Source organism: Sesamum indicum, linkage group LG12, assembly GCF_026168435.1.
Source record: "Sesamum indicum cultivar Baizhima isolate 11 linkage group LG12, ASM2616843v1, whole genome shotgun sequence".
Taxonomy (NCBI): domain Eukaryota; kingdom Viridiplantae; phylum Streptophyta; class Magnoliopsida; order Lamiales; family Pedaliaceae; genus Sesamum; species Sesamum indicum.
The window spans coordinates 2,689,617-2,699,703 of NC_142668.1; positions in this window are offsets into that span (position 1 = coordinate 2,689,617).

Genomic DNA, 10,087 nt, shown 5'->3' on the forward strand with positions numbered 1-10,087 from the left:
CGATGGGAGTGATGGTCCATACGCCACTTTCTCAAACTATGTATATTATTAATTTTTTAATTTAATTTAATTTATTTTTAAAATACTTATTACGTCTTTCTTAATTTTCTTAATTTATATAATTTGTTCTCCAATATTATAATGGACTTTAATTTACTCCGTTCAAGTTTTATTATATTCTAATTTCAATGTATAATTTATTTGTTGCTAAATTTTTAATTTTTTAATAATTACCAATTAGTCTCTCAATTATGTATAAAAATATATAGATGTCGCAACGTTCTTTGTACCAGCAAAGCAGCCACGGCCTCCTTATACTCGACATAGATGCAATGAGCCTGATGCACAACCCCCAAGGGTGAGACCCCTCCACTCCATGACAAGCTCACATCAATGTTTCCATAAGCCCCAATAAATGGTGAGAAATCTATCTCCTACATCCCTCCCCGCTTGCCGATACACTTGACCTAACCAACTCCAAGAGGAATTCGCTGAGCACAGTAACAATTGCGTAGGGATGTTGGGCGACCTGTTGCAAAAATGAGCAATGGAGCAACACGTGCCGCATTGACTCTTAAATAATCGTGAAAATACTGCAAAAGATGTTCCCAGCTGGATTCCTCTTTGCCAAGTTGATTGCAGTTGGCAACGCCTTATGATAAACACGCCACACAAAGTTACGTACCTTTGGTGATACACAGCTACTCCAAATGAACCCCCATTGTCCCGGCTCCTCATCCTCATCAATACCCCTATGAATGCTCGAAGTAGAGGGAAGTAGTTGTTGCAGCCTCTGAATTTCCAATTCATATGCACTTCTTATCTAAAACTCCCATTTTCACGTGTAATGCCAAATGAGCACATTCGGGCTTCCCACTCTAGTCAAAAGTATATTCAGTACAAGATTCGCATTATCCTCATCAAGCACTTGCCGAACCAGATTTGCCCTCCAACTTCACGTGTCCTCATCAATAAGCTCAACCACCACTAACTCTGGTTGAAGCCCCCGTGGGTTAGAAATAGGTCGAAATTTACTTGGGTGCGACTCCACCTATCCCTCCATATACGAACATCCTTCCCCGAATCAATGTCCCACCGGCTGCTAGTGAACACCAATTCCCTGCGCTTGAACCAAACTTTGCCATGTCAATGAAGATCGTGACGCAAAGTCTAGCTCAACAAGGATGCAGTTTTCTGAGCAACCGGCGCGCTTGTTTAGCCAATAAAGCTCGGTTAAAAACCTTCAGATCTTTGAATCCCAATCCCCCTTTTTTCCTGTATTGGCATAATTTTTTCTATCCCACCCAATGAGTACGCCACTCCCCCTTGCTGTGCCACCAGAAATCAGCCATCATTGACTTTATCTCGCATAGAAGGTAGTCTGGTAGATGAAAACACGACGTGACGTATGTAGGGATCGACTGTAGCATTGCCTTAATGAGAAAACCGCGACTTGCCTATGAAAGTAATTTAGCGTTCCATCCCTAAACTTGATTCCATATTCGATCTTTAATCCCTTGGAACAGCTCCCCTCTCGACCTACTCGCAACAGCCGAAAAACCTAAATCTTTGCCAACCAATCCCGCCCCCAGGATATCCGGTAACCTCTGACACTCCATGTCCCCTACATTCCGACTGATCGCCATGACTTCTCAAAATTAACCTCCTGTCAAATGTCTTGTCCAAACCTCCTCAAGATCCGCTTGATCGCTAGCATAATCTCCTCCCGTGCATGGCCAAATATGATTATGTCATCCGCGAATAGAAGATAGGATGTACAAGGAGCATCCTTAGCAACAAAAATGCTTTTAATCCCCCCCCTATGCTCTGCCTCCTGCAGCATACTACTGAATACCTCTGCAAGAAACAAAAATAGGTAAGGTGACAGGGGATGCCCCTGTCGAAAACCCCATCGTGGCATAAAGTATCCAAATTAAGATCCATTAAGCATTAGAGAATAAGAGACTGATGTGACTAGACGAATGACCAACCTCACAAAATGGTCGTGTATCCCTAACCTACACAATACCTCCCTCTTAAAACCTCATTCAGTTCGGTTATGCTTTATTCATATCCAATTTAAGGGCAAAGTAACCTGCCCTACCACGCATACACTGTTTCACGAAATAATTAATTTCAAAAGCTACAAGAACATTATCAGTAATTAGCCGCCTAGGGATGAAGGACGACTGGGCGGGGGAGATGACCACCTCAAGAATGGGTTTCGATCGATTAGCGATGCATTTCGAAACAATTTTGACAATGGTATTACACAGACTAATTGGATGAAACTGTGCCCACTGTTTTTGGAGACGAACACTTAGGAACTAATACTATGTGAGCATAATTCATCTTATGTAGCAAAGACCTGGAATTAAGAATGTGCATCACACGCTTAGCCACATCAGCATTAACGATATGCCAAAATTTTGATAAAATATGGGAACAATTGGACGGATTTCAACAATGACATACTGAAGATAGCATTACGAACCTCATGCTTTGTGAACAATTGGACGAGTGCATCGTTCATTTCAGTTGTAACTTTGGGTGTCACATTGTTCAACACGTCGTCAAGCATACTATCTAATGGTCGACTACTAGAAAAGATGTTGCGGAAGTACCTTAACAAAACATCTTGCACCTCGTGAGGATCTTCCGCCAATTCCCATCCTCATCCTCTATCCGCCGAATCTCATTCTGCTTCTTATGGGAGGTCGTTCTTGCATGGAAAAACTTCGTATTTCTATCCCTATCCCACAACCACTGGACCTTGCTGCGCTGCTGCCACATCATGTCCTCATTTGACCGAAACTCCTCTAGCTGCTGCTTAAGCATCTACACCTCACTATCCGTCGCTTCGTCAAAGTGCCCTTGTTGTTTGCTGCCATACGCTCTTCGATTTATTTGATCTGTCTCTTCATATTCCCGAAGTTAGCATTCTACCACTTAAGCAGCTCCACACGGTACTTCTTAACATTTTCCCACAATATCAATTTTGGATCTCCGCCTACGTCTGTCTGCCATGCTGAACGAACCACTTCCTCACAACGGGGCGAGCGCAACCACATAGCCTCAAACTTGAACCTCTTTTTCTGTCGTCCCATCACCATGTGTGGATTTGGAGGCATCTATTTTAATAGTGAACAATGATCTGAGTTCACTAATAGGAGATGTGCCACTCGTGCATTAGGATACCGGGATCTCCAACTGACATTACCACACGCTCGATCTAACCTAGCATGGACTGTATGAGGAACCTCTCTTCGGTTCCACTATATGAATTTTTGTCCCTCATAACCTATACCTGAAAGGTTACTCTACTACGCATGTTAGAAATCACAAATCTGCCAACCCGATTAATGAAAGGCACCGCGAGGAGTGGATCGATTTGGGAACGCGCAATCGAAAGCGGTTAAAATAAATTGCATAAAATAAATCGAAATCATTATGAAACCATGATTCCAAGGGGTGTACCCTTGAAGCTCCCAGGCATTCGATGTAGTTAATAAAATTAAATGACAATAAAATTGACGAGGCTATTGGTATAATGAAAAACAAGAGGAACAAAAAACGTACATCAAGAATTACCTTTTCTTGATTTATTTTGAACCTCCTTCATTGATTCATTCACCCAAGGCCTCAACATAGAGACCCTCTAAAGTCGCGTCCACACTACACCGGAACTTGGGATTCCTCAATTAAATTTTCTAGAAAGAATTGAGGAGAAGCACACACCAAGTGAACAAGAGGGGGGTTCGGCCGAGTGGAAAAATTAGGGACGAGAGAAAATTATTTTCTTGCTTTGTTATGTATTCATTAGTTATCCAAATAACTAATATATATATATACATATATACCTTGAATGGATGAAGTAAAACATGTCTAGGTTCATTGAACCATCCATAAGGTAATAATCATTTATTCCAAATAAAGGATGACTAACATGACATTTACCAAAAATGATTTTGTTAGTCGATAATTTTCTTTTCCAATCATTTCGACCAACTTAATTGATGGGTTTGGGCTGATTTTAATTAATTAAAATATCAGGCCAAATTAACTAAATCTAATTTAATTAAAGCCAACTTAAATAAGTTCATCATATATTTAATCTAATTAAATATATGAATCCAATAAGCCTTTATTAAAGGGAGAAAGATCTTTTCAGTCCTTTAAGTTTTCATACGATAATTTTAGTCCTTTAAGTTTGTGCATTTCCAATTTAATTCGGTACCTTTCAAACTTGCTTAAATTAGGTCCCCAGACGGAATTTTGGATAATTTTACCCTTTCCTAGCTTTGAAATGATCAGTTTAGTCCATTTTCAACTATTTTGCATCTAATGCATAAATTTTACACATGCTCACCTAGAATGGTATCAGAGCCTAGGTTTATCAAAGAAAAATATATGATTATATTACATTTTGATATTTTTTATCCACTAATGAAGGAGACTCTTTGAGAGAAAGTGGAACCGAACGAATGTTCGAGTTACAATGAAAATAGGGAATATTTCCAGATTCTGGAAATACAAAGAAGGGAATTTCTCATGGAAATTCTTGACAAATGTTACAATGGTCTCAAGACGATTGATCCAAAACTTCTCATGACAGAAGAAGAACGTGAATGGTTGATTAATTTTGAAGTTCGACAAGTACTACTAGAAAATTCGATGAGGCGTCTACACTCCACTGAAGTCCATGGTAGAATTCCAGCCAAGAGAAGCGGAATGGGTAAATTCCTGCATAATTATATTTCTAAAAATTATGATTAAAGGAACTGATTAGAAAGAACTCGAGCTGGATACATCAAAGATCTCAAAAAATCTGAGGGAGATACAAAAGACAGTTCAAGACTATGGACATAAGTTAATTCATATACATATGGAAATAGAAACCTTAAGCTAAAAGGTGGATGAGATCCTTAAGTTCCTTCCAGATCTACACAAAAATCTTACAGATCTGAAGTCAGAAATTGCAGATCTAAAGACAAACCAGAGGGAGAACTTTGAGACATCAAAATTCAGACAAGAGCAAATCAGGGACGCTCTTGGAACAATACCTCTTCTACATCAGAAGGGGAAGGTAACGAAGATTCCAAACTGAAGTCCAGAGAAGATCTGATTATCGCTTCTATCAGATCTATAAAATAATACAGGTAATAAGAGCAGATATATCAAATCTACAAGAATTGGCGGAATCCTTCTTCCAACTAGGGATTGTGGATTTAGTCAGTATCCAAACCAATAAAATCACTCCAGCACTACCACCACCAGAGGAAAGTACATGTTCTAATGATCCTCCACAAGATGATCCAATGAGAGAAAGTGCGGATTTCCACACTAATGCCACTCCAACATTTGTGGGAACCAGGCTAAAGGAAAATTCAGGAAAAAATCCAAAAAGAGTGCCTGAAAATACACCATGAGCAAGGACCATGCTCCAGCCCCTACATCCATATGGCGCTATACTTAACCTGGATATTATCGATTTTTAAAATACCGAGAAGTTGATTGACGAATGGGTTGCAACCATCAAGATAGCAGCGACTACCCTAGAGCTCGATAAGTAAAACTTTATAAAACTTGTTGAGTTGAGTGTGGAGGGATCTATAAAGATCAGATTGGATAATACCCCAAAAGATACCAAAGTCAGCATCCTTGTTGGAGATTCGAAAGGCGCGATAGCGGACCGGCTAGGAAGGCTTATCAAGATACACTTCATTAGAGATGGATACTTCAAAGGAAGTAGAGGGGAAAAAGCTAGTGAATATGCACAAGCTCTCTTCAGCCTTGAACTAAGAAGTATTTGCGGAGTAGATAATATATCTATTGGTTCTGCAAGTATTTTTTCCAGAGTGGAGTAGCAACGGAAGTAGCTGCTCCAATGTTCTTTGCAAAAGTATGTAGTTCATGGAGGGAAATATTGATCTAGTCATACAAAGTACCTAAAGGACAACTAGATTCAATTGCAAGGAGAATATCTTTCCTTAAAGACAAACTGAAGGATTTGGTGTTATCAAGCATCCATCCAGAAAAATATGAAAAGACTGAGAGGTAAGATAAAGCGAACTCCTCTCTATTGTGATAACAATTATTTTCCAACTATTATAAGAGAATCAAGCAAGCCGAGAAAAAGGAAGAAGCAAAATAGTGATTCCTACCCTAGGAGTTCTAGAAAGACCTTTTTTCCAATGAAGATCATGGTGGTCCATATCAAAAGTCATATCATACAAATCTGGATAGAAATAGGACCAACAAGGGCTTCATCCCAAAAATCTAGACGAACAGATGCAAGATCCACCGAAAGAACCCTTACGAGAAGAACTTTTAGATAGGCTCATACCCGAGCCAATGAGAGTTTCAAAGACTGCAATTATTGGACTTGCAGAGCAAGAGGACATATATCTCCTTACTGCTTGCAGAAACATGGTGAAATGAGAAAATTTGAAGCTACAGAGGATATTTTAGACTCAATCTATTATGGCAATTTGGTACTCATCTACCAATTTGAAGATTTTTCGTTAGATGAAAGTGTTTAAGAGGAGGAAATAAACGGACTGCAATCTTTTCTGTCCGTGAAGATCCCACAAGAGCGCCTTCTACTTCTAATAGGTCATGAACTAGATCCGAATCATTCTCAACGAGTCCATAAGAAGTGATCCCATTTTTTTCATCGAGTCTGGGTAGAGACCAAAGATCTTAAGAGACTGCACTTCCGCGCAATAATTCTACCAAAGGTGATCCTATTATAGGAATAGCCTCAGGTACACCTGTTACAATTTTCACCGCACAATAACCAATTTGGTCCCGGGGTAAGGAATAACCAGTTACGCCAAAAGATGCGGTCAATACTGCCAGAACCACACCTGTGACCCAAGTCAATTCGCAAGTATTTTTAAATCCACCGGTGATATACACATGAATTTGCGAGGTTTTTTAAATCCATCATACTTGTCGACCATCGATGAACTGATCGGATTAACCAACCAAAGTTAGCTTCCATCATTATGTATTGTTGCTACAATAAAGAGACTGATTTGGATGGATCTTCAACAGAGTCAGAATAATTACAATGAGGAAGATAGGCTTCAAACTTTCGAAAGTCTGTGAGGATTCTTTTAGAATGACTGTATCAAACAAAAGCATGGAGAGAATCATGAGACAAGATTCCAACCTCAGCCCATACGATGGATTTAGTATTAGAGGAATTGGGAAGGTCTTGAACTAGATTGGACTGAACCAAAGGAAGCATCACATAATCTACAAAGTAAGTTCAGGTGAATTTGCTATATCCATGGAACTTACTGGTAATGTGATGGAAATGCAACTAATTCCTGAAGAAGAAATTCTTGAAGAATTAAGTAAGCTTAGAGAAGAAGAAGTTGTTACTATGAAATGGATCTACATAGGAACTATTGAAGTAGTAATAAAATAACTTTTAAAGAAGGAATTGATTTAAAAATATATTCATCTAAAATTGATAAAAGAATTAATTACCCTAAGAAATGGTTGTCTTGGAACGATGATAGGTAACCTGTATACAGGAAAATTAATGTTTGACATTCATCCTAGAATTGCATACAACCTAGCAGACCAAGATTTCAGTAGGGTCTTCACCCTTTATCAGGATTTTGAAAGAAAAGATCTAATGAAAGAAGGTAATAGACGATATTCTATAACTTATAGAATAGCTTATGTCCTTTCGAATACACATCATTCATATTTGTTTCTTAGGAAAGAGTATATCGAGATTCCTATAATATTCAAAGAATTTGTTAAGATTATGACACCAGATCCAATTAGGATACTTAGAATAGGTGGTGTCGACATTGTTATAAAAGATCACCCAATTCTAGCTCGAACACTTAGCTCTACAAACCTAGTTTAGTAGCAGGATGTCCTTTTCGGAAGATAGGATCATAGGCTACAAAGGAAAGGAGAAAGAGTTATTAAAAGATTTAACTCCTCAAGAGATTAGGGTAGATAACGTAAAACTTAGATGCCCTGAAGGATGGAAGGAAATAACAAGTTATATTTGACATCACCAAGAAAGAATTTTTTTTTTCCTTTTGATGACGTATATCATTTGCAGCAACCTGTTATCGGTAGATATGAAGGCATGCTAGAAATAGCATTCCATGAAATTCTAGTTGCAGGTGTTGCAAGATGAGAAAATGGGAGTATGACTTTTGGGGTTAAGTTTCCTCAAAAATCATAAACCATGGGGTAGAAAAGGTAATTGAACGGAATTCAGTCTTGATGGTGTTACCATAAGGATTACATGATGAGTCCCTTTCTATATACATATCTGTTGGTATGTTGTATGATCAATATAAGACAGAATGTTTTGAAGCTTATATTGATTCAGGATAAGGCATTTACACAACAAAACCTAGAGTTTTTTCTAAGGAAGCAAGAAAAACCTTACCCGTGATTGCAGGTAGGAATCTTTCGCAGAAAATCCTAATACTTAATAAGGGTATACGAGAAGCCAAAATTATGATCAGAGGAGCATTGGATCGCCCTGGTTTAGGGTAAAAACACCTCCTATTTACTTTCATGATACAGGTGCCGATATCTTGCTTGGTAACAATTTCATTCAAACATTTGCGAGATATATGCAGGATAATCAAAGGAATCTGTTAATCTTTACTACTAAGTCGTAGTGAGATACAGGTGTTGCGAAGAGATCAAGCATTTAACAGGAAAATGCCTATAAATTTTCGCTGCAAACATGGTGATTTTTCAATGCCAAATTAACTCATCTAAAAATGCAGGATAAGAGAAAATTTGGTAAGATTCTTTGATCTTTCAGGCAACAGGGACTCATTGATAGTGATAGCTTCTACAAGGAATCCGAGGAGGAAATCAAGAGCCTTAAAGAAGCACTGAAAGAAATGAAATCGCAAGAAATTAGCAAGAAAAGTAAGCTTTCTCTTGAAAACATCAAGAGACTCATCCAGAGGAACTTTAGTGAAAACCCTCTGGCCTAGTGGGATAGGAACAAGATCAAGGCTACTCTGAAAATCAAAGAAGAATGCAAGTACGAGTACGTTCAATACAAGCCCATCCAAATGAACGTGGAGGATAAGAAAGATATGCAGATTATTATCAAAGAGCATATCAATCTTGGACTCATTGAACTTGGAGTTTCTACATACAGTAGACCTGGATTTCTAGTAAGAAACCATGGTGAGATTAAAAGAGGTAAGCCCAGGTTGGTAATTAACTACCAAAGTATTAATAAAATATTAGAGTTTGATGGTTATTACATTCCTAGTAGAGAACACTTAATTGATTACATTAAAGGAGCAAAAGTGTTTTCCAAATTCGATTGCAAATCTGGTTTTTATCATATTAAGAGCGAGAGTGAATCAAAGAAATTTACTGCATTCTCCACATCACAGGGACAATATATCTAGAATGTGCTTCCAATAGGTGTAGCTAATGCACCCCAGATATTTCAAAGAAAAATGGATAATCTTTTTAAAGATTACTTCGAATTCATGTTAGTCTATATTGACGACAACTGATTGCATCTAAAAATATGAAAGAACATATTAAACATTTTGAAATATTTTCTGTTGCATGCCATAAAGAAGATTTAGTTCTTTCTGAAAAAGAACTACTATTGCTCTCAATAAGATTGAATTTCTAGGAGTTCTTATTGACGAAACAGGAATTGAGTTACAAAACCATATTGTAGAGAAAATTTGCAATTTTCCAGATGTACTCAAGGACAAGAAGCATTTGCAGAGCTTTTCGAGAGTTGTTAATTTTGCAGGTATCTTTATTAAGGATCTTGTAAGATATAGCAAGGATTTCCAACCACTTCTAAAAGAAATTAAAAAGTTCAAAGTGGAAATGGTAAGAAACCACAGTAACTTGCCAAAGCTTGCTATACCACAGGACGGGGATGAATTGGTAGTCTACATAGACACCAATGACTATAGATGAGTAGCAGTGTTCATGAAGAAGACAGCTACAGGCAAAGAACCTTGTAGATATACAGGAGGGTTGTTCTCAGAACAACAAGCTAAAGTTTGGCACATTAACGAGAAAGAATTCTTTGCAGTTTGGATGG